Source organism: Manis pentadactyla, chromosome 3 (genome assembly GCF_030020395.1).
Source record: "Manis pentadactyla isolate mManPen7 chromosome 3, mManPen7.hap1, whole genome shotgun sequence".
In the NCBI taxonomy this organism is placed as follows: Eukaryota; Metazoa; Chordata; class Mammalia; order Pholidota; family Manidae; genus Manis; species Manis pentadactyla.
This window is the reverse complement of record NC_080021.1, coordinates 143366731-143389315: the sequence shown is the minus strand read 5'-3', so window position 1 is coordinate 143389315 and position 22585 is coordinate 143366731.

Here is a 22585-nt window from a genome sequence, read left to right as displayed (position 1 = left end):
TAAGAATTTGGTAATGCTTTTTGCTTTAGTTTCTCTCTTTCTCTAATGTATCTCGAACTCTCAAGAGTTATAGCTACAAATCATATCCAATTTTAAATACCATTTGTGACGGGAGCTATAAAAAGTCTCCCTGACCACTAGCTTAAAGCCACAGCAAAAGAAAAAAAAAAAAAAGCTGGCCATTTATTTTGGGAATGGAATGAGGAAAATCATCAGGGATTCATAAAATCCCAAAGCCTATTCCCAACTTGAGAATGGAGTTCGAATTTATAATACTCATTTGCTCTGTAAAACACAAGCTGTAATGTTAGCATAACACTTCATCCAGGGCCATAGGAATGCCTACAGTCCTGACTGAAGCACAACCACACTTCCTCTGGAGAAACCCTTTCACACCTCTGAGCTCATGGGCTTCCTCCAGAATTGTTAAGCCATCTGCAGAATAATAATAATGAATAAAAAATTACAAACTACCAACTAAGCACCATGTGAGAATATCAGCCAGAACAGAAAACAGAAAAACAAGTACTTAAAGTAAAAGAATTGGAAAATGCAATTGTAAAGATATATAGGGAGATAAAAGAGATAAATGCAAAAAAATAAAGCAAAAGGAAAAATTAGAACAGCATGAGAAAGGAGTGAATAGACTTGAGATGGAACCACTATGAAAAGATTGCCATTGAAATAAAAACTTCCATGGATATGTTAGAATAACTTAGATTATGAATTATGAAACACAGTACTGAAAGACAATCAGAGCAAAATAAAAATTTAGGTAATAGAGCTAAAGTTGTACTTAGCTGAATATTTATAGTCGATCTCATTTGTAAGGAAGGAAGATTAAATGTTATCTTAGGTAACTTACCAACACAAGATATTTGGAAAGGAAATAAAAAGTAAACCTAAAGAAAATAATAGAAAAGAATTAATGAAGATAATACAGGAATTAATGAAATAAGATGAAAAGCAATAGAATCACAAAAATAATATTTATGAAAACAACAAGAAAAAAATCCACTGATTTAACAAAAGAAGTACAAAATATATATTCTGAAAACTAAAATACATTGTTGAGAAATATTAAAGTAGGCCTGATAAATGAAAGACATTCCACATTCATGGATCAAACTACTTGATATTGTTAAGATGGTAATAGACCTCAAATTGATCTTATGGTCAATTAATTTTCAGCAAGTGTGCCCAATTAAATGGGGAGAGAACAGCTTTTCAAATAATGGTGCTGAGACAACTGCTTATACACAAGCAAAAGAAAAAAGTTAGACCCCTACATCACACATTGCAAAACTTAGCTCAAAATGGAACCAAAGACTTAAATGTAGTAACTACAAAGAATAAAATTCCTTAAAAAAAATTGTCATAAATCTTCATGACCTGGAGTTAGGTGGTGGTTTCTTAGAAGTGACATCAAACGCACAAGCAACAAAAGAAACCATCACCACAATCAATTTCAGAATATTTTCATCACTCCAAAAAGAAACCACATAACTACTATTTGTTATTCCCCATCAACCCCCAACCTCCTCAGCCCTAGGCAACCACCAATATACTTTCTATCTCTGTTGGTTTATCTAATCTGAAAATTTCACATCAACAGAATTATACAATATAGAGTTCTTTGTGAAACTGAAAAATTTCCAGTGCCTAGCTCACCAGTGCTCTATCTCTGTGTCCTGAATGGGGCACTAAAGGGGAAGCGTTTGTTAGACTCATATTCTTGGCAACTTGCACCAGCACCATGGCTAAATCTGGTATCCCGCCGAAAGTAAAGGAATGGAAAATGGGTTATGCATTGAGAAAAATACAACATGGCATTGCTGCCTGGAGAGGGGCTCAGAGCAAGAGAATAATTTTGCCTCTTAGCAAAATTAGACCAAATTCTTGAAAGAGTGAAGCTGGATACTTTCCAAGATTGCCTTTGTTTTGGGAACCTGGCAATGCTGGATGGAAACCTGTAAACCTGAATGGCATCACAATGGAATACATTCTAGTCACATGTTATGATGATGAGCAGGACTAATACTAATTGTTGACAACTGAATGGAACTCTAATAATGTGCCAGTATCTTTTCATTCTGATTTTTCAGGTTATATCTACTATGTAAGGCATCATATGGGGAGGAGTTTCCAGTAATTACTCTCTGCTAGGCGAGAGTATCATATGATACAATAGGCAACTCCTGGCAGACTGATGACTGTGTAAACATGAACTTTGGCAACCAAATGCTTAAAAAGGTCCCCACCTATAACATATAAGATAAGATAAGATAAGATAAGACAAGATACATGGTTTATAAAACGTAGAAGCTACATGCTATAATGTGCTGTATGCAAGTATACATCACTCTTGTTGCATGATCAACTCTGAATCTCACCTCTGCCCTTTTACTTTGATGGTTTTCCTCTATGTCCTTTCACTGTAATAAACCATAAGTGTTCATATAATAACTTCTGACTCCTATAGTCCTAACAAATCACCAAATCTTGGTGAACCCCTAACACAAATACTTCTTAGAATTCTCTAATATCTCACATGTAGCAGTCATTCTACATAATAAAATTTTCCAGATGAATGAATGGTGTGGACATAGCACTGTACCCACTTATGCCCTTTAGTTACTAAGCTATATTGTGGGTGGGTGATACTCTCTCAGCAGAAGACATTCTAACTTGTCACTGGAACAAGTCCCCATGATCTAGTTGGCTTCACTTGTAAGAAGAAACAAACAAAATATTCAGATATTTTTCCTCAGAATGTGTCCAAAGAAAGTTGGATAACAGATTTAAAAAAACAGTTAAAAAAAGAAAAAAGAAAAAGCAATTCTTAACAATAATGTAAGGCCAAGAGAGAAATCCTGTGAAAAAAACAAATAGCTACAAAGCTATTGTATGATTCTAAGATAAAAAGGGATTTTTTGGCCCTGCACTTAAACTCACATCACATGTATATAATTTGTGATGGAAAGACTAATGAAAAGCCTAAAAGGGAATTTTGTGTCAAGTACAAAACAAAATTCTAAAACACATCAATAGCCTAGATGATTCATCTAGATGAGAAGAGTAAGGCAAGATTAAAATGTGAGCACAGAAAAAAGAAAACCTTTGACTGTGAAGGTGAGCCATGTGCCTAGAGGTGGGAAGAGCACTAGTTAGTCTGTACCGTCAAATTCACTGCACTTGAATATCTATCTCTGGGAATATGCTTATAATCATATACCTTTATTAGAGAATTCTGTTCAGTGATCATTAATACAGTTGAAATAACATGAAAATATTGTCTGATTTACTTAGGTACATACCTATATCTGTGTGTTTGGAGTATTGTAATAAAATTATTTATTTCATTCTCAAGTTCCTATAAAATAAATTGAACATTGTTACTTCAACTGTATAGTCAATGAAGTTAGTGTTGGGAAATAGGGTGCCTCGGGAATAAGTACAAAATATTCTTATGGAAAAAAAGGAATTTCTAGAACTATGCATAGAGTATAGAGATCTCATCTGTGCAAATACAAACAAAAAAGACAGATGCTGCATTGAAAAAATATCCTTCAGAATTCATAAGAAATTATTATCAATGCTTTAAGGAATGAGATGGAGCAGGAGAATTCTTATGTTTTGTTTTGTACTCTTTGCTTTCATTCCAGTTTTTATAATGAGACTGTATTACTTACTCAGCTGCAGGAAAGAGGGAAAGAAGAGAGGGAAGAGGGAGGAAGAGAGAGAACAAGAAGTTTACAAACTCCAGGAGAGAAAATGTGTTAGCCATAAAGAAAAGAATTGGCATCACTTCAGAAGTCTTGTATCTAAACAAGAAATGCCAAAAATAATTTAGGTATTAAGTTTAAACCTCAACATAATCTGGCCGTGGAAGTACTGGGACCACTATGGGGAGAAAGGGACTATGTCTCGACGTTGTTGTGGGACTCAGCTGATCTGATGAGGCAGGATATGGGATAGAAAGTATCTAAAGACTAGATCTTAAGGGTGCTGAGTCAAAGGGAGCAAAACATCAAATTGAATCGGAGAGTTTATGGATCTGGGAAATCTTTCATGTGATACAGGGCTTAAAATCCTACAAGCACTGCATTGAGATGACAACATGTCCCTCTCAATAGCTTGGCAAAAGCTGTAGCCCATTGTAAGTGACACAGAAATGCCAAAACTGCCAGGAGAGAGTGTGGAAGAAGAAAAGTGGACTTGTTAGAGTGGAAATCTACTACTAAAACCCACCAGATTGCCATATTTCGAGGGTGGACCCAGAGGATGCTCCATTTACCAAAGCAATAAGGAATGTGCAGGTTAGAGGGTAACATTTTCACTGAACAGCTCAGTGGTAGCCCTCCTTTGCAAGCCAAGGCTGAAGGTTCTTAGCCCTCTGAAAGCAGTGGGGGATTACAAGATTGTTGCTACAATAGAGGCCAGGGAGCAGCATTCAGTTGTCAGAAACAATGTGGCACTATGACTGTAATGGCAGCAAGAATTGAGGCCAGCAAGTGGAGTCTAATCTGAAGAGAGGTAAAGAATCAGGTAAGAAAACATGACATCCCTAGGGACACCCAACAAAAGTGTTGGTCTGTACAGCCAAAGAACTCTAGTGTGGAAGAAGAGCAACCTGACCAGAGCTGTTGATTATGATCAGAGTACTAGCAGATGCACCGAGACACAAGGTCTAGTAGGTCCAACAGCTTATCCATTCTGAGATGAAAGTGGTATATCCGGATTCGGGCATGTGCAGGGCTGAATGCAAAAGTTAGCAGATGGTCAGATCCCCTGTCACAATTACTATTGAACCAGCACCTCATTCCAGGGCTCTGGTATGATCAGCTGAAGGAGGAGAACAAAGTTCAATCTTGGAACATGGACTGGTTGGCCTAGTATTTGGTTGCAAACTGAAAAGAAACAACTGCATGATAGTTCCATTCAGTAGGATGCTGGAGATCCACCGTAAGGAAAAATCCTTCTAATGGGCAAGGCTTTGAGCAGGGCAATCAGTCATCCAATTTGTCAGAAAAAAAGGAGTGGCCAGAGGATAGAATATATATGAACACACAGTCAGGGAATGGCTGAGCTGGTTAATCAAGAGCCTGGAAGGAGAAAGAGCTAAAGATGGGGCCAAAGAGATCTGGCAAGAGACATGTGCGTGGACCTGTAAGTTAGGAAAGGAAACGTGAAGATTTTTGTACTACATGTCAATTCCCTCCAGAGAACATCCAATACAGAATAGGCAAAAATAACCAAGTAGGGAGAATGGCTCAGCCAGATGGTATCAGCCAGGCTTTGCTATTTTCTACCCCACTACAGTGCTGTCAATTAAACAGGCTGATCTAGTTACCTCCACCTCTGAAAGCCCAATGTGCTGGCTACAAAGATCAGAAGTGAGCCCTTCAAGAAGTCCAGTCAACCCTTTGGCAGCAAACTGACTTCATTAGAGCCTTTATCTTTGACCAGAACTAACAAATGTGGCATGAGTTAATGTTTGCTCCCTATAGGATCTCAGTCCACACACCACAATGGTCTTGCAGTGTGCTGGACTCACTAACACAGCATCCTGAATAATATCATATAGAATCAAGATATCTATTTTACAGAAAAGGGGGTGTGGTAGTGGGTATAAGATTTTAGGGGTCATCAAGTTCTTTCACTACCCAGAAGCTTCTGCCTGTAAAAACCTGCAGAAGGCACAGCTAAGGTGCCAGCTTAATGACACCTGCAAAGATGGAGTACCATCCTCCAAGATGCAGTATATACTCTAAATTAGCCCCAGAAAGATTGGCATTTTAAGCTGCTTGAGTTTCTGTGCAGGGGCTCCTCTTTGTACTGTGAAATGTTTAGAAGCATCTCTGGCTATACCCATGTCAGTTGCAATGAGCAAAATGTCTCCAGACACTGCCATGTGTCCCTCAAGGAAACAGATCACCCTCAGTTGGGAACCACAGCTACAAATCAATAATTGTAGCATGTCCCTAACCATAAAATACTGTCACTCCCAGGGACAAAATCAAGGGTTTTTGTGCTATATCCTGTGCCTGGAATTCTAGGATCTGCATGTTTAGAAGCTGTCAGAGGAAGAATGTGTCCACCAGGGGACACAGAAAAAATCTCCATTATATTTCAAGCTATTGCTGTCATCTAGTCACCTCAGGTTTCTCGTGCCATAAGAAATGAAGGCAAATAAAAAAATCGGCCTCATTCTGTCAGGGATAATTGACATTGATAATCAGAAGGAGGTAGGGCTTCTGTACACAACAGGGACAATTTGGGGAAAAAGAGATCTACCTGAGTGTTTCCTGGTATCCCACTCCCGTTTTGGTGGCAAATGGGCCACTTCTGCAGTCACAGCTTGAGAAGGAGATTCAAGAAGTCCTTGAAGAGGGACATAAGAAAAATGTCCTCTTTTCTCACACTCAGGAGAAAAGAGGGTTGAGTCACCCCAGCAGGTCAGCCACCTAGACTGAAGAGGTTTGATGATTCTAGACTACATCATAGAAAAGGGAGACAGTGTTGTTCATGGTGAGAGGCTGTTGTTCATGATGTGAACTGCCCTCTCATTACATCAAGAAAAGAGGTCCTCCAGAATCCTGGAAGGGCTTCTCCCAGACTGTCAGCAAAAAAAAAAAAAAAACCCACAGTGGATCCCAGCAATAGCAGGTGTGGACTGCAATGGGCGCTTTGGATGCCCTCTAGTCTTTCCCACTTTGGGGTTCAACCATTCCTGAAAAGGCAGCTGCTGACAGTTCTCTACGGAGTCTTTCCTCAGCGCTTACCTCCAACTGGAGAGAGTTGCCCATTCCAAGACCTTGCCAGTACCCAATGGTTAAAAGATGTGGGGCTTCCCAGAGAACCCAAACTGTATATATTCAAGTAGTTAATACCCAGATCATCATTCATGCATTTAATAATGAGACTCCCAGAGTACAGACTTGATTCAGCCACTGTCCTTCACGGACGCCGTGGGGTTTGCAAGGCTGGGTCTCTGTTCAGGATCCTGCCTTCCCATCCTTTAACATCTGACCTGAAGCCCTCCTCCTCCTCCTCCTAGCCTCCCAAGAACAAGAATTTTAATCAGTTTGGCAGAATTCATTTGTTAAATGCTCCGGGTCTGATGGTGTTTGGGAAGAAATATTATTCTATAAATTCATCCATTTCTTTCATATTTACTGACCTGTTTCAGTCTCCTCTTTTTACATTTTGGTAATTTCTGTTTTCCCAGAAAATCATCCCTTCCAGGATCCCAAATGTATCTTAATAGAGTTAAAGAATTTACTGTTTTCTGCATCTCTGGTTATTTCTCCATTTTCCTTTTGATTTAGTATAGTGTGTTCTCTGTGGTTTTCTTTATTGAGCTAGCTAATGGATTATCTATTTTATGGACTTTTCCCCTAAAGAGTCTTCTCATGTATTATCAATTTGACATTGGGTTTTTCCTCTCCTTTTTAATTATTTTCTGCTTTTATCTTGATTATTTCCTTCCTTCTGCTTTCCTTTGGTTTAATTTGCTGGTCATTTTCAAATTTCTCATGTAGAATGTAATTCCCTTTTTTTATCTTTTTTTGTTGTTGTTCAGCAAGATGAATTATTAAAAACTTTGCATGTTTCTCTAATCAAAGCTTTACCCACATGCCATAGGCCTTGAAGTAGTATTTTCATTACAGTTACTGCCTTATTACTTTGTAATTTTCTTTTTAAATTTATTTTTACTTTACTTCTTTAATTACCCAAAGTAATTCAACAGGAGATTTTACAAATTACAAAGTGTATAGGATACTTGTGTTACTATTCATTTTGTAATTTCTACATACATTGCAATGTGATGAGGGATACGAGATGATAATCTTTCTGATTTGATATTTTCTCATGATAAAATATTTGGTTGAGAAAAAAAATCTTATGCCATTGTGGGGAAAATAGAACTTCCTATGGCCAGGATCCTCATTTGACCCTAAACTACTTGATGATGTAATTGGCCTACTGCTAAGCTAATGCTCCCCCACCCATGGGCAATGAGCTATTATTGACAAAGTCACTGTATTAAGAGCTCTGCCCTGTGCTCTGAGTGGAGACAGAGACAGAGATGGATTACAGACCTGCATACTGCTGGATACAGACATGATCCCAATGCTCGACCTACTGCTGTGAGAATAAAGCTAGATATAAACACTTTTACCCCAAGAATGTTCTACTGTCATTTCTCAGTGTCACCAAATCCATAGTGAACCACCTCAGGGCTGAAACCCTCAGAAGAGATACCCATTAATTGTTGCTATTTCATTCTTGGCTTAATTTGGCATTATATTTTTTCTCCTTTGTTGTTAATGTTACTATTTTCTTGCTGTTTCTCATAATTTCATTATTTGATTTGTGGTGTATATCTTTTTTCCTCTTTCTCTCCCCCCATCAAAATTTAGAAAGCATATATTTTGTTTTTAGATTTCACCTTCACACCCCCATTTCTTTTTACTAAGTTTAAAAGTGAACCTGAATCAACTGATTCACATTTTTTTAAACAAAAGAAAATTATCACAATGTGACTTTTGTATGAGTACATCATAATTATATTAATGTACTTTGTGGTCAAATTTCTTTCCATATCAGTAACATTTAAATTTTGTTGCATAACAATAATTCCAAACTTGTTTTTCTTCAGTTCTGCATTTATGTAGGTTCAATAATTACTATCAGTCTTTTCATTTTGCCTTCCACATTCCTGTGTTCCTTGTTTTGATCAGTCGCCTGATTGACTTGATTTCGTTAACAAGTAATACGTTGAAAGGCATTTCATGTATGCTGTAATACTGTGTCCCTGCACTCTTGAAGACTCCAGTGCCTTTCTAGAAGATGACATTTTGGCTGGGAATAATATTATTTAGTTCCACACCTCCCCTTCCAAGATCTACAGATCTTGCTTCATTGTGTTCTGGCACTGAAGGTTGCTAAGTCAGCCTGATTTTCCTTTCATAAAGATGATGTCCCATCACCTGCCTGGATAAGCATACTCTTTTTTTTTCCTTGAATTTTTATAAACTTTATCAGCATAAGCCTTCATGTTGATTATTCTTAATGAGTGCTTTTCTTTTAAAACACAATGTGGCCCCACTTATATACTGATGTCTTCCTTAATTTTAAGTTTGGAGATTATGGCTTTAGAATATTTTTATTCATGGCTTTTGCTTTTTCTCTGTTACAAATCCAATACTGACATTCACTCTACCTTTTGGAAGCAGGTCTGCCCCAGTGGATATGAAATGACTTCCAGCATATATTGTTGAGTGAAAAAAAGTACAAAAGACTATTTATAGTATGCTACCTTTTGGATAGAGATCTTATGCTTATTTGCTTATTTTGGCAAATAGACATACTTCAAGTCTGAATCAGAAACTAATGAATTTAATTACCTACTTATGTGTGGACAGAGGCCAAGTAGGAATGATAAAGGAGTGTATATTTTTAACACTTGGAATTGTATTAATGATCTTCATATGCAAAAAAATAAATTTAAACCAGGAGTGGAAGGAACTCTAAAATTGAATGCAAAGAGAAACAAACACACCTGTATGTCAAATGAAGGCAAAAAAAGAATAATCTGCCCAAGTACTTTTAAATACTATAATTTGACTATATACTTCTCATCTAAAGAAAAAAACCCCACAAATATATAGTGAACTATTATTTGTAGCATTTGTTTAGTAGTATAGGCATAAAATTTCTGAAACTATTTTAGGTGTATTGTAGGATTGAACAAATGAATAAATATATTGATGCTTTTGAGAATCCCAGATCTCATAAAAGAGATACCAACACAGAGTGAGAGAAGGCAGCAGGGAACCCTATAGGATTATAGGTGAGCTATCAGTGTAAACTCATGATCCCTTATATATGGGTAAATGTGTGTGTACATATGCACACACACACACACTTTTTTTTTCTAGTTCTGTACACTAAAAGAATCCAGGAGCAATAAGCATACCTAAAGCCCCAAACTAGTGTTTTAAATACCATTCCCCCGTAATTGGAAGGTATCAAATGTCACATGTGAAGTGGTATATATGAGCTCTATACAGTTCAACGATATTCTTTCTCCTGTCAACTGTGACTCCTGTAAACTAATGAAAGATCGCCAGCTCTCCCAACCTATCCGTTGACATTCTAAGCAGATGAAATGCTACAAGGGATCTTGCAGACCACAGTTTCTGTTAGGGTGCTTGCTGGCTACCCAGCCCAGGATGCAATGCTACATCCTGAGTCTCTCCCTCCTTCCTCCCTCCTGCTAATTTGGATATTTTTCAGAATGTGATCTTGAAATTAATGTATGAGAAAGGTTTTTGATAGGAGTTGAAAAAGAAAGGATAGAGAAACTCTAATTACTTAAGATAGCAGCAACCCTAAAGTGGTATGTTGGCCTCTGCATTCATTCGGTTGGAAAGCACTTGTCATTTCTGAACCTAGACTAGTCAGTGATAGATGCAAGTTTCTACTCTCAGAGGGTTCATTCAGCTCTTGGAGGGATCAGTACAGGAAACCACCAAAGAGGTGAAGGAGACACCAGCCTCCAAAGATTAACAAGTAAGACAGTATGCATGAGTAAAAATAGCTCAGGGAGAGCTCAGGAGTTCACTTCACAAACTTCGGCAACATTGTGGAACAAAAAAATTCAAGAACAACCAAACAAAAAGAGAAGGAGGATGGCTTCATTTCATTTCCCCTGCATCTTCCCATCCCCCACGCCAGCTCTGCTCAGTGCTGAAGAGAACCCACAGGGAGTGAGAATTCCCGTCACTGGGAAAGGGAGCAACCAGCCTCCTAATCCTTTCGAGTCTCGGCAGGAAGGGCTCACCTTAGTTTCACCCCACACAGAGACGGGCAAAGCTAAGATGTATAGAGAAGGCTAGGAAGGGGCTAGGAACAAGGAAGAGGAGCCTCAGCTCCCAGGATGAGCCCCACAGCAGGAACCGCTGTGCTTCCCAGTGACCTGCCCTGCAGACAGCCTCCATGGCTCGTACCACTGAAGAAACCGATAGCCGGGCAGCGCTCTTACCGCCTGTCCTTTTGGTAATAGATACCAGGAGTGGGATTGCTGGATCATACGGTGTAGTTCTGTTTCTAACTTCTTCAAGAAACTCCATTCATTCCGTTTTCTGTAGTAGCCGTACCAGTTTACATTCCCACCAACAGTGCACAGATTTACTAAGGGAGTAGATCTTAAATGTTCTCATAACAAAAACGAAAAAAATGGCAATTCTGTGAGGTGATCAATACAGGGTAATCATGTCACAATATATATGTGAGTCAACTCATCACATTGTACACCTTATATTTACATAATATTATATGCCAGTTGTATCTCAATAAAGCTGGGAAAAAAAAAGTTTATTAAGCACACTTTGAAATCTATCTCCAACAATCACCATTGCAAAGATTATGGATATAGATTGAAATTTCCAGTTTTGGTATGTTAGGAGTTTTGGTCTTTCTGTGTTCACCAACAGTTCAGCAGAAAGTTAAAAAGAGTCTGTACAAAGGACTGTTAGTGTGATGCAATGTTAAACTGAAACTTTCTTTAATCCTTTTTAAAGAAGCCGTCAATCTTCATTTATTATTTTTTCATTGTATTCTCTGGTTGCTATTAGAAGTTCGAGGTGTTGAGTTTTGACTTGCAAGCTTTGCTGGCTTTACTAACACTCCCTATAGATTATCTAAGATGTTGTTCTCAATGTTTACGTAGATGCATTTTTTTTTTCTCCTAGGAAGATGCAGAGTAGAAAAACATGTTGTGCTATTCTCCTAACATGACTTGCTCAGCCATTTCATTTCTCAGAAACCTGGGGCAAGCTCAAATAACTCTTTTTACCATAAGGTGGGCACCTGCCATTTCTAGCTCTTTCATCACTTTGCATTATTTTCCTGGGCCCTAACTGAGTCTGCTAGAGCTGAATTATTCTCAAGGCAACAGGAGGATGCTGCTGAAAGGCAGCTGCTGTCACTCTCTCAATTCACTAATCTCATAATTTCTTCATGGCCTTTTGCACACCAGGGGTCACCGAATAGCCTTCCACACCCGCAGGTGTTATTTCTGCAACTCTTCCCCAGGGCCCTCAAAACTAGAGTTGGGCCTTTTCTGGGCTTCCTGCTGCTAAAAGCCAAACAAAGGGAAGTGAGAGAACATCATTTATAAAAGCCTCTTTAGAGAGTGTCAGGATGGGAGTGAGTGTCTACAAGCCATTTATCTCTGGAGGAAAACAATCTCTCAAAGCACCTTGGCCTCCAACATGGATAGGTTTATAGGTAAACATGGTTTAACTATAACCTTTAGCCACCACAGCTCCAGGCAGACTTTTATTTCCCATTCTTCAGCTGTGCATTGATTCCAGCTCTGTGGCCAGTACTTCTTTCTCGGGTGAGAAGGGAGGGTTGAGCTCATGGTCATTTGAATTGATGGAAAAGGTAAGTGGAGAATGAAAGCCTTCAACTGTTATCTGTACCATTCCTTGCCCTTCAGGCACGCCGTGTTCCCGATAGATTTCTCCACCTCACTTCCCATATCTCCTTCTCTGACCCTCCCACTTGGCTGTTATCACAGGGAATACAAAGGTGGACAGCATATAAAATTATGTGGCTCTACATGACCAGTACCTATCTTTCCCATTTAATCAAAATAGTAGCAGTGACCTCCGCGGCATCCCAACCCCTCTGCCCAGGGTCAGGAAAGACTTGGAGTACCACAGACCTCTTTACAATAGATTTAAAGACCTTTTAGCTGGGTTCTTTGAGTCCTACAGGATATGGCTCCCAGTTAATACACTAGAAATGTCATCATCACATCTAATTTCAAGTGTGGCCAGATCTTAAGTGGATCTGGAATTGTAACACCAACGTCATCATTTGGATGTTGGCGTTACTCATGGAGCCATGTCCTCCGTGAATTTCTACAGAACTCATGAGTGATTTTTTTTTCTCCCCATTACCAACACCATAACTTTCATACATCCTTTCCTACTTGTGAGAGAACTAAAAAGAAGGCAGAATGTTCCTGGTTATTTTTCAAAATAAAAAACACTTTTTCAAATATCTGAAACCCTGATGGGTAAGATAATAGCATAAACACATTTTATTTTCAAAAATATCACGCTGTACTCTTAGGAGGGAAAAAGGGAATCAAATTAAAAATATATATATATATATATATATATATATATATATATGTACATTGTCACAAATACAAAAATTAGCACTACCTTATACAAAAAACTCTAAAAACACCCATCCATATATACACATTTTAAAACCCAAAAGGGAAAATGATGCAAACAAGTTCTAAAGCTCAAAAGCAAGGTGCATTGCAGTGAATTTAGCTGCGGGAAGAAAATGTTCCTCAGCCTGGAATGTCCTCCCATCAATCTACCAACTACCTATAAAAACTTCCCTCTTCAACTGTCTGAAACACCAGCTCACTCAAGCCGAGTCTATCACCTCCTACCGTCCTGACAGACACAGTTACATCACTCTGACCTGTGTGTCTTCATGTTTATTTTAGAGAGCATGTGTCACTTTGCTATGTAAATATCAAATAAGTTATAAAGGTTTTATAAGGAGTAAGTTACATGTAGTAGATAATTCATGACTGTCCCATAGATTGCTTGAGGTAGTAAATAAAAGAACACAGCCTTACCCAAAGCAAGAGAGGTCTACTTAATTGCTCAATGCATATCAGAAGGCAGAGAGTTAGAGATACAAAATGAATAGTCTTGATGCTTTCTAGAGCCAGTATTTGACATGCAAAAGAGCAGAAATGCATTTTGCTTGGGAGAGAACCCAGCACTGATGGAAGGACCCTGACTGAGTGATTTCCAGGGCTCCATTCAGAATGAAAATGCAGAGTCTCTTGTTCAAAGAGTGGGAAAAAATGCTGTTAAAGGTACTAAAATATAGAGCTTTTTTCCTTTCTTTTTCAGCCTCTTTTTCCATTCATCATGGTACCTTTTATTTGCTATTTAATATAATTCTAAGTAAAGAAAAATTAAAATTTTTAATAATCAGGATGAATTTTACCATTTATCTTTATATTGTGCTATGCCAGTTTTAAATGCAAATAAAAGATCCTTTAACTCATATGCAGAATCACCAAAATTATACAATTTGTGTTTTGTAATTTGCACTTGCATATGCATTTCATTCTTACCAAAACAGTGGAAACAATGAAAAACCAAATCAACTGTTTTCATTTCAGTTTTTGGTATGTAGAGATTCGACCAACACTCTACATTCAGCTTATTGATGAATAATGAAAGAATAAAAGGAAAAAACTAACTGTAAATTGCCCTTTCTTTTCCCCCCATGTCATCATTTTCAGCATAAATGGTTGACTAGGAAGTAGTACAAGTAAGAAAACCTATGATAAGATTCCTTGGTTGTTAGAATGGCATTACTTCCTTGCTACATTTGAAGCAAGTTCTGGATCAACTGGAAATCATGGCCACATGGGACTGTCAGTGGACCCTCTCATTCACTCTTAGATGTAACATGCTTAACTTGTACTCACTTTATGTCTCACTGAACTCGAATCAGAGGTCCATTGAAATTCTGTGCTCCTGGGGCATGGTGCACAGTATGCATGAGTGGGGTGGTAGTGAATGGCAGGTAAACCTGTTACACATGTCACATAGGCACCACTCTTCCCTTTGGTTTCACTTACCAAACACAAGTTCAAAGATAAACTTACCAATAATTTCAAGATGGCAACAGCAGAACACGGAACCAAGCACGGGCCCTTCTGAGCCACATACCTATGGACCTGATAGATTGGTTCATGCTCTAATGCTATGAGCTCATCACTTGGAGGTGAAGTTCTCTGAACCACCCCATTACCAAACGACAGGACATTTCTATTAAGGCAGACTTTCAACCTATCACCTCATCTTCACTTCCAGGTAAAAATGTCACCGTCTGCTCACCTTGGACTTCTGACAGATTGCCATAGATAGGGAAAGAAGTGTTTGGGCCACGCTGAGCATGTTCCTACTTTCAAAGCTCTCCGCCTTTAACCGCCTGCCTTGCTAAGCAGAACATTCCACAGCAGAGGGTAGTGAGAAGGGATGCGTGTCCCACGAAGCCCATGCTAGGTTTCTGCCTCCCTAAGCCCTGTTGAGTTCTCAGTGGGAGCAGGAGATTGAAAGCCCCAAGCTGCTAAGCACACTCGTGCGAGAATTCTGGAGGTGGAAACCTTCTCAAGCACTGGCAACAGGGCTCCCTCAGCTAATAGAATGACCACAGCTGCCTAAGAGAGATTACTGTTAGCATTTCAGAAAAGGCCTTTCCTTCTGAGAGCCAAAGACCCAAAGTGTCTGACAGCTTCGCTGACGGATTTTTTTCCTTCTTCCGCTTCTTTGTTTCCACACCTGGCTTTCAAGAGGCATTAAAGCACTTTTAAGCCAAAGGAGCTATTTTCATCCCCATGGAGCTTTTCACTTTGCGTTCCACCACTCAGCAATTAATTAGATTATGACTGATTATTATTTACCTGTCACTTCATGCTGCCAATAGAAGCTCGTGCCATCCAGCCGAAGAGTGTTTCTGTTTATTAATATGCTCTTCACTTTTAGGGAACGGTAGATTGCAGTGAATAAGATGCAATACCAGCATGAATATCAGTGAAAAGTACAAAAGACAAAGTAACTAAAAGATCACTTTTTGCTTCCTGCACAAATTACCCCAGTATGGGTGCTGACTTTCAAGGTCAGGTTTATTGAGGCATAATTTGTATACAGTAAAAGTCACCAACTTAAAGCACACACTTTGTTGAGTTTTGACAGCTATATACAACCACCACAAGCATGATACGGAACATGGCCTCACTCTACCCATCCCATGCCCCTTTGCAGTATATAGATAGGATTTTTAGCACTATAGTTTTGCCCTTTCAAGAAGTTCATATACGTGGATTCATACAGCATATATTCCTTTATGATTGGTCTCTTTCACTTGGCGAAAATGCTTTTGAACTTCACCCATGTTGTTTGTGTGGTTTATTCCTTCTTATTAATGAGTGGTATCAATGGTATGGCCATACCACAATTCACTTATCCATTTGTCTATTGATGGATATTTGATTTACTCACAGTTTGAAACTTTTATGAATAAAGCTTCTATGGACATTTTTGTACTAGTTTTTTAGAGGATGTATATTTTTATGTCTTTTGGCTGAAAATCTAGGAGTAGAATTGCTGGGTAATGTATATGTTTAACTTTATAAGAAACTGCCACCCTGTTTTCCAAAGCAGCTGTATCATTTTTCATCCCCACTCTGCCCAAGCGGAGAATGAGGTCGTTATACCTCCCACCAACACCTGTCATTTGCAGTCTTTTGGATTAAAGCCCTTCAGATGGGATTTATAGGTTTCTCACTGTAGGTTTTATTTGCACTTTCTGAAAGATTCATTATGCTGAGCATCCTCTTACATGTGTATTGGCCTATAATAGGCCAATTAATAATAGTCTGAAATGTCTGCACAAATATTTGCCCCATTGTTCTTTTAGTGAGCTTTTTATTGTGGTGCTGTAAGAGTTCTTTATATATTCTGGATATAAGCTTTTATCAGGTGAAGTTTTAGAGTATTTTGAAAATTTCTCTCAGCTGCTGCCTCGACAATTTATTCCTGTAAGAGTCTTTTGAAGAACAAAATTTATGAAGCTTAATTTATTCATTTTTCTTTTATAATCTATACTTTTTGTGTTCAACTTAAATCTTTGCCTAACACAGGGCCACAAATATTTTTTCCTATTTTTAAAAAAGTTTTATATTTTTATTCTTGTGTTTAGGTCCTGGACCGATTTTGAGTTAATATTTTTATTTATACAAAATTGTATGTAATTCGAAGTAGGGTCCATATTCTTTTTTGTTTATTTTGCATATGGATATCCAATTAATTCAGCACCATTTAGATTATGCATTTGGAATCTTTTTTATCTTATAATTCAACCAATTAATGCTATAAATTTTTCCTTCCAAGCACTGCTTCAGCTATAGCCCACAAATTTTGATGTATGTTTTTTATTTTAAGTTCAAATATTTTCTAATTTATTCTAATTCTTCTGTTAAATCCATCTTTTATTTAGAAGTTATTTAGAAGTGGGTTATTTAACTTCAAAGTATTTTTTCCAGATATCTGTAATTTATTTCTAATTTATTTATTTTAATAAGAAAACATATTTTGTATGATTTGAATCCATGCCTTTATTAAGACTTGCCTTATAGCCCACAGTATTTTATATCTGGGTGATGTTTACATACACACTTGAAAAAAATATTCATTCTGTTATTTTTGAGCAGTGTGTTATGCAAACGTCCATTAGGTCAAGGTAATGGATAGTGTTGTTAAAAGTTTCTATATATTTACTTTCTTTGTGCTTATTAACTCAATTACTGAAAAAGAAATGTTGAGATCTTCAACAATAATTGTCCATTTGCCCATTTCTCCATTCAGTTCTGACGGGGCTTATGTGTTTCAAAATGCTGTGATTGGGTGCACATACAATTTCTCTCTTTATGCCTAGTAATATTCTTTGTTCTGAAATACAAGTATAAGCAAGCAAACTTTCTTTTGATTTTTTTCCTCATATATTTACTTTCTGTTAAATTTGTTTTATGTTGCAGAGCTCTAGCGTTGCCCAACCATGCCTGCTTTGCTGTTTTCAAGCTGAGTACTCTGTTCTTCTGCAGGGTCTAATCTGCTGTTCATTCCATTTAGTGTATTTTTTATTTTGGATGACATGTTTTTTAATCTCTAGAAATTTCATTTGGACCTCTTATGTGTCTTCCATTTCTCTCTTCATTATTATTAGGTAAGAAACACAGAGGTATTTGTATATTTGTTGTATTCTTTGGCACCATTAAAACCGTATCAGGACTGCTGATATTATAGGTGGTACTAATTTATTCAAGCCTCAATAATAATTGTCTTCACAAATGACCTACTTTTTCATAGTACTGCTATAGTGATAGGGGTCATACACTTCCATATAACACATATTCTAAAGTTCAAAGTCTTTAAAATTTTGAGAGAACACCTCACACTTTTTTTCAAAGAGGCTTTCTTCTATTTTACACAAAATCCTAACCTTGCCCATGACAGAATAAATGCTATGAATTAGAAAGAGAAATGGGTACCATGAGTAGCTGTTACTTAGTGGGGAAAAATAGTCATTTAAATCCTGAGTAAAGAAGTCAGAAAAATAATTGTAAAAAATTCCAATTTAAGAATTTTTTTAAAAGGCTATTTATTGAGGGACTATAACACTTTGCACTTAAAGAAACTGTTGGAAATTTTTAAAAAGAGTGACAGTTGTGGTTTAATTTTTAAGTTCAGCAAATGAAAATCAAGCGTGATACATTTGAGAAAATAAATGCTTCACATGGGCTAAATTTTGGCATTTAAATGTATAAACTTCAGTTACTTAGAGAATATATTCACGTGCATTCCCCCAAGACCAGAGGATCCTGTGCTACTTTAATTACATATATGTCTGTTTGGCTCACACATGACACATGCATGCATTCACACAATACACACATTCAGAAAAATTCATTGACTATCAAGCCATGATAAGGAAACTCATTCTCAAGTTGTAAATACCAGTTATTTTCTGAATCATGAAATTTTTTTTTTTCCTTTTAGAAAACCAGGTCAAGCATATTTTTGCATCATAAATCCTGGAAAATATGGCAAATATCCTGAAATTGAAAAGGAATAAGAAATAGAATTTTTAAAGAAACTGATAATTTTTAACACTAAAAAACCTAGTGATCATTTCAAACCTACTTTATATGGCAGAAGAAAAATACACCAGGCAACTCCAATCATTAGAGAAATATTAGTAATTGATAGCTTATACAGCTCTTTTGCCATGATACATGAGGGAACATATTGCAGTTTATCATTGAAAGATCACTAATTGCAAACAGCTATGCCCAAAAATAAACATTCACATGTATGGTCAAATGATTTTTGACAAGAGTGCCAAAACCATTCAATGGGAGAAAGGATAGTCTTTTTAACAAATGGTGTTGGGAAACTGGACATTGCACGCAAAAGAATGAGATTGGCCTTTACCTAACACCATATAGAAAAATTAACTCAAAATGGATCAAAACCTAAAAATAAGAAATACAACTATAAAACTCTCAGAAGATATAGAGCAGAAGTCCCACAGTATTGAATTTAGCAATGATTTCTTGGGTATGATACCAAAGACACAGGTGACAAAAGAAAACAGACAAATTGGAGTTTATGAAATTTTAAAAATGTGCAAAGTTCACTTACCAACAGAGTGAAAAAATAACCTGCAGAATGTGAGAAAATATTTGTAAATCATACATTTGATAAGGGATTAATAACCAGAAATATATAGAGAACTCCTAAAAATCACTAGTTAAACAAACAATCCAATTCAAAAATGGGCAAAGACCTTGAATAGAAATTTCTCTAAAGAAAATTTATGAATAACCAAGAAGTATATGAAAAAATGCCCAAATTACTAATGATTAGGAAAAATCAAATCAAAACCACAAGGAGATACCACCTCACAACCATTAAGATGGTTACTTTAAAAAAAATCATAAATAATAAGTGTTGGCAAGGATGTAGAGAAATTGAACCCTTGGGCACTGTTGGTGGGAATGTAACATAATATATCTGTGGTGGAAACTAGTACGGTGGCTCCTCAAAAACTAAAAATATGATCTAGAAATTCTGCTTCAGGGTATGAACAGCAAAGACTTGAAAGCAGGGTCTTGAAGAGATAAATTTGTATACCCATATTCAGAGCAGCATTATTCATAATTACTAAAGTATGAAAGCAACATAACTTCACCGAAAGAGTGAAGGGATAAACAAAATGTGGTAAAGACATATGGTGGAACATTATTCAGCCATAAAAAGGAAAGAAATTCTGGCATATGTTACAACATGGATGAACCCTGAAGACTTTATGCAAATTGAAATAAGGCATCACAAAAAGAATATTGTTTGATTCCAGTTAAATGAGGTACCTACAATGGTCAAAATTACAGAGACGGAAAGTAGAAGGGTGGTTCATAGGGGCTGAGAGGAGGGGGAACAAGAAATTGTTTAATGGATATGCTTTAGTTTTGCATGATGAAAAAAAGTTCTAGAGATGGATGGTGGCGACGATTGTACAATAATACAAATGTATTATGCTACTGCAATTGAAAATATTATCATCTCTTATTTAAGTAATTCTCTACTTATCATTAGGCTTCAGCTGCTCTCTTTTCCTCCCTCTTAGTTCTACCAAAGCTTTCATCTCTCACCTCTCTACCCCTTTGCACACAGTCCTCTTGGTCATGTGTGAAGAAATGGTTTCTTTACGTAATGAAAAATGGCCTTGGGAATTCAGCCCTCCTTTCTGTAACACAGACAGATTCAATGTTGGCTTTTCAGGAAGAGGGAGACTTGTGTGTGCACCTCCAGAGCACCCCTTGAAGGTCTGATGATATAAGAAAAGGCTGCCTCAGTCCATCTATCAGACATAAAATCATGCACAAGATAGACTGAGAGGTAAATTGAAGGCAAAATGTATAGGAAGCCAAAGAAAATCAAGTCACACCTTAACCTTGTTAAGTTTCTGGGCCTCCATGTCTTTCTTGATGAGTAAAAATGTTAACGCAAACACACATTAATCTGCACCGTACAGGTAAGATTTGAGCAAAGTGAAAATTTCAGACTCAATCCCTATTTTTTCTGTTGAGCTTAGAGTTTTGTTTCTGTGTGGATCTGAATTGAAAATAGAGTGGGTGTTGACCTTTTTCATGAATTTCTCAACATACTTTGCATTCTGGGACCTCTATGGGCAAACACAGAGAGGTCATTCAACAGAGCAGATTGATGGAAAGCAGGCAAATTTGGGGAGGGAATCAAAGCATGGAAGCAAGTTTATAAAGCTTTATAGTACCTTGGATTTATGCCCATTTCAGACTAAAAGGTGAAATTATTTAGGGCAATATGTCCTTTGCTGTCTTTGAAAGTACATCTTACTAAACTGAACGGCATTTCACAGACTGAAAAATACAAGTGGCAGATAAACTTGAAAAATGGTACAACTTTATCTGTAATAAGAACTATACAAAAGAAAATAGTGTTTCATGTCTCATCTTTCAAATTTACAAAAGAATTTGTTTAATGATAATCATAAATTATGGCAAGAATACAGAAAAACATATTATCACACACTACTAGTGAAGAAAGCAATTTATCCTTCTGATAGTAGGCAATTTGGTAGTTGATAAGGAGAACCTTAGAAGTGCTCTATTCATTGACCCAGTAGATCTACTTCTAGAAATTTAACCTTAGAGAATAACCTGCAAAATGAACAAAGATTGATTTAAATTGAAGGAAAAAATGACACCATGCATGGACTTTGAATAACAGAATACAGGTAAAGTAGCCTTCTATATGACGTGGCATGGAAAATATCAAATGCATCAAAATCTTTCAGTTGTGCATAGGTGAAAAATTGAATATAGACAGCTTTATATCTCTATTACATTTCTGAGAGTTTAGGGTGATTTACTTCTTTTTATAATGAAAGTTCAGAAATGGAGGAAGGTTAATAGATTTATTCAATCATCTATTATAGTGGCTGCTACCTGGTCATTCAAACACTTAAAAAATTTGGACAACTGAAATTTATTTATTTTGATCTTGATTTGTTTGGAATGGGTACACTGGGGACAAAAATGTACCTAAACTAAGATCAAATGAAAATGTATCATAACTATTTCTTATATTTGTCATCTTTTACAGAAGCAGCAAGCAAACAAAACCCCAAAATATCCATCAGTTGGTTAGTTTGTTATAAAATGATACTTTGAAAAAAAAGTTTTCTCTAGCATTGCTGTCTGTTGGATTGTGTCCCCAACTAAATATGCCCTAACTCCTAATACCTCAGAATGTGACAGTGTTTGGAAATGGGGACTTTAATGAGGTAATTCAATTAAAATGAAGCCATTAAGGTAGACCCTAACCCAATCTGGCTGGTGTCCTTATAAGAACGGGAGATTAGGACACACAGAAATACCAGGGATGCACAGGCAGAGGAAAGAACACACCTTCTGACACCTTAGTCTTGGACTTTCAGCCTCCAGACTTGTAAGAAAATAAATATCTGTGTTAAAGCCATCCAGTTTGTGGTATTTTGGTATGGCAGGCCTAGCAAGCTAATACAAGGATGAATCAGGCTTACCATAGCTCAGGGATGTTTGAAGCATTGAAAATACATAAGCATAACTTTTAAAGTTGAAAAGTACTTCATAATAATGATTCTCAAGCTATCCAAAGTAAAGGACCATTCTTTTAAAATTTCAAATCCATTGCAGACCAATACCTTGTAAAATATAAAATCACATGCTCAGATATTGCAGCAATGTCAAATAAAAGGTCCTAAACATTCTCAAAGTCTGTACTAATTTTTTCACAGACTAGTTAACAAAGAGTAGACAGACCTACTGGTTAATGGGCCAGGCTTTCAGTAAAAATGTCTTAAAACTCATTTTGTC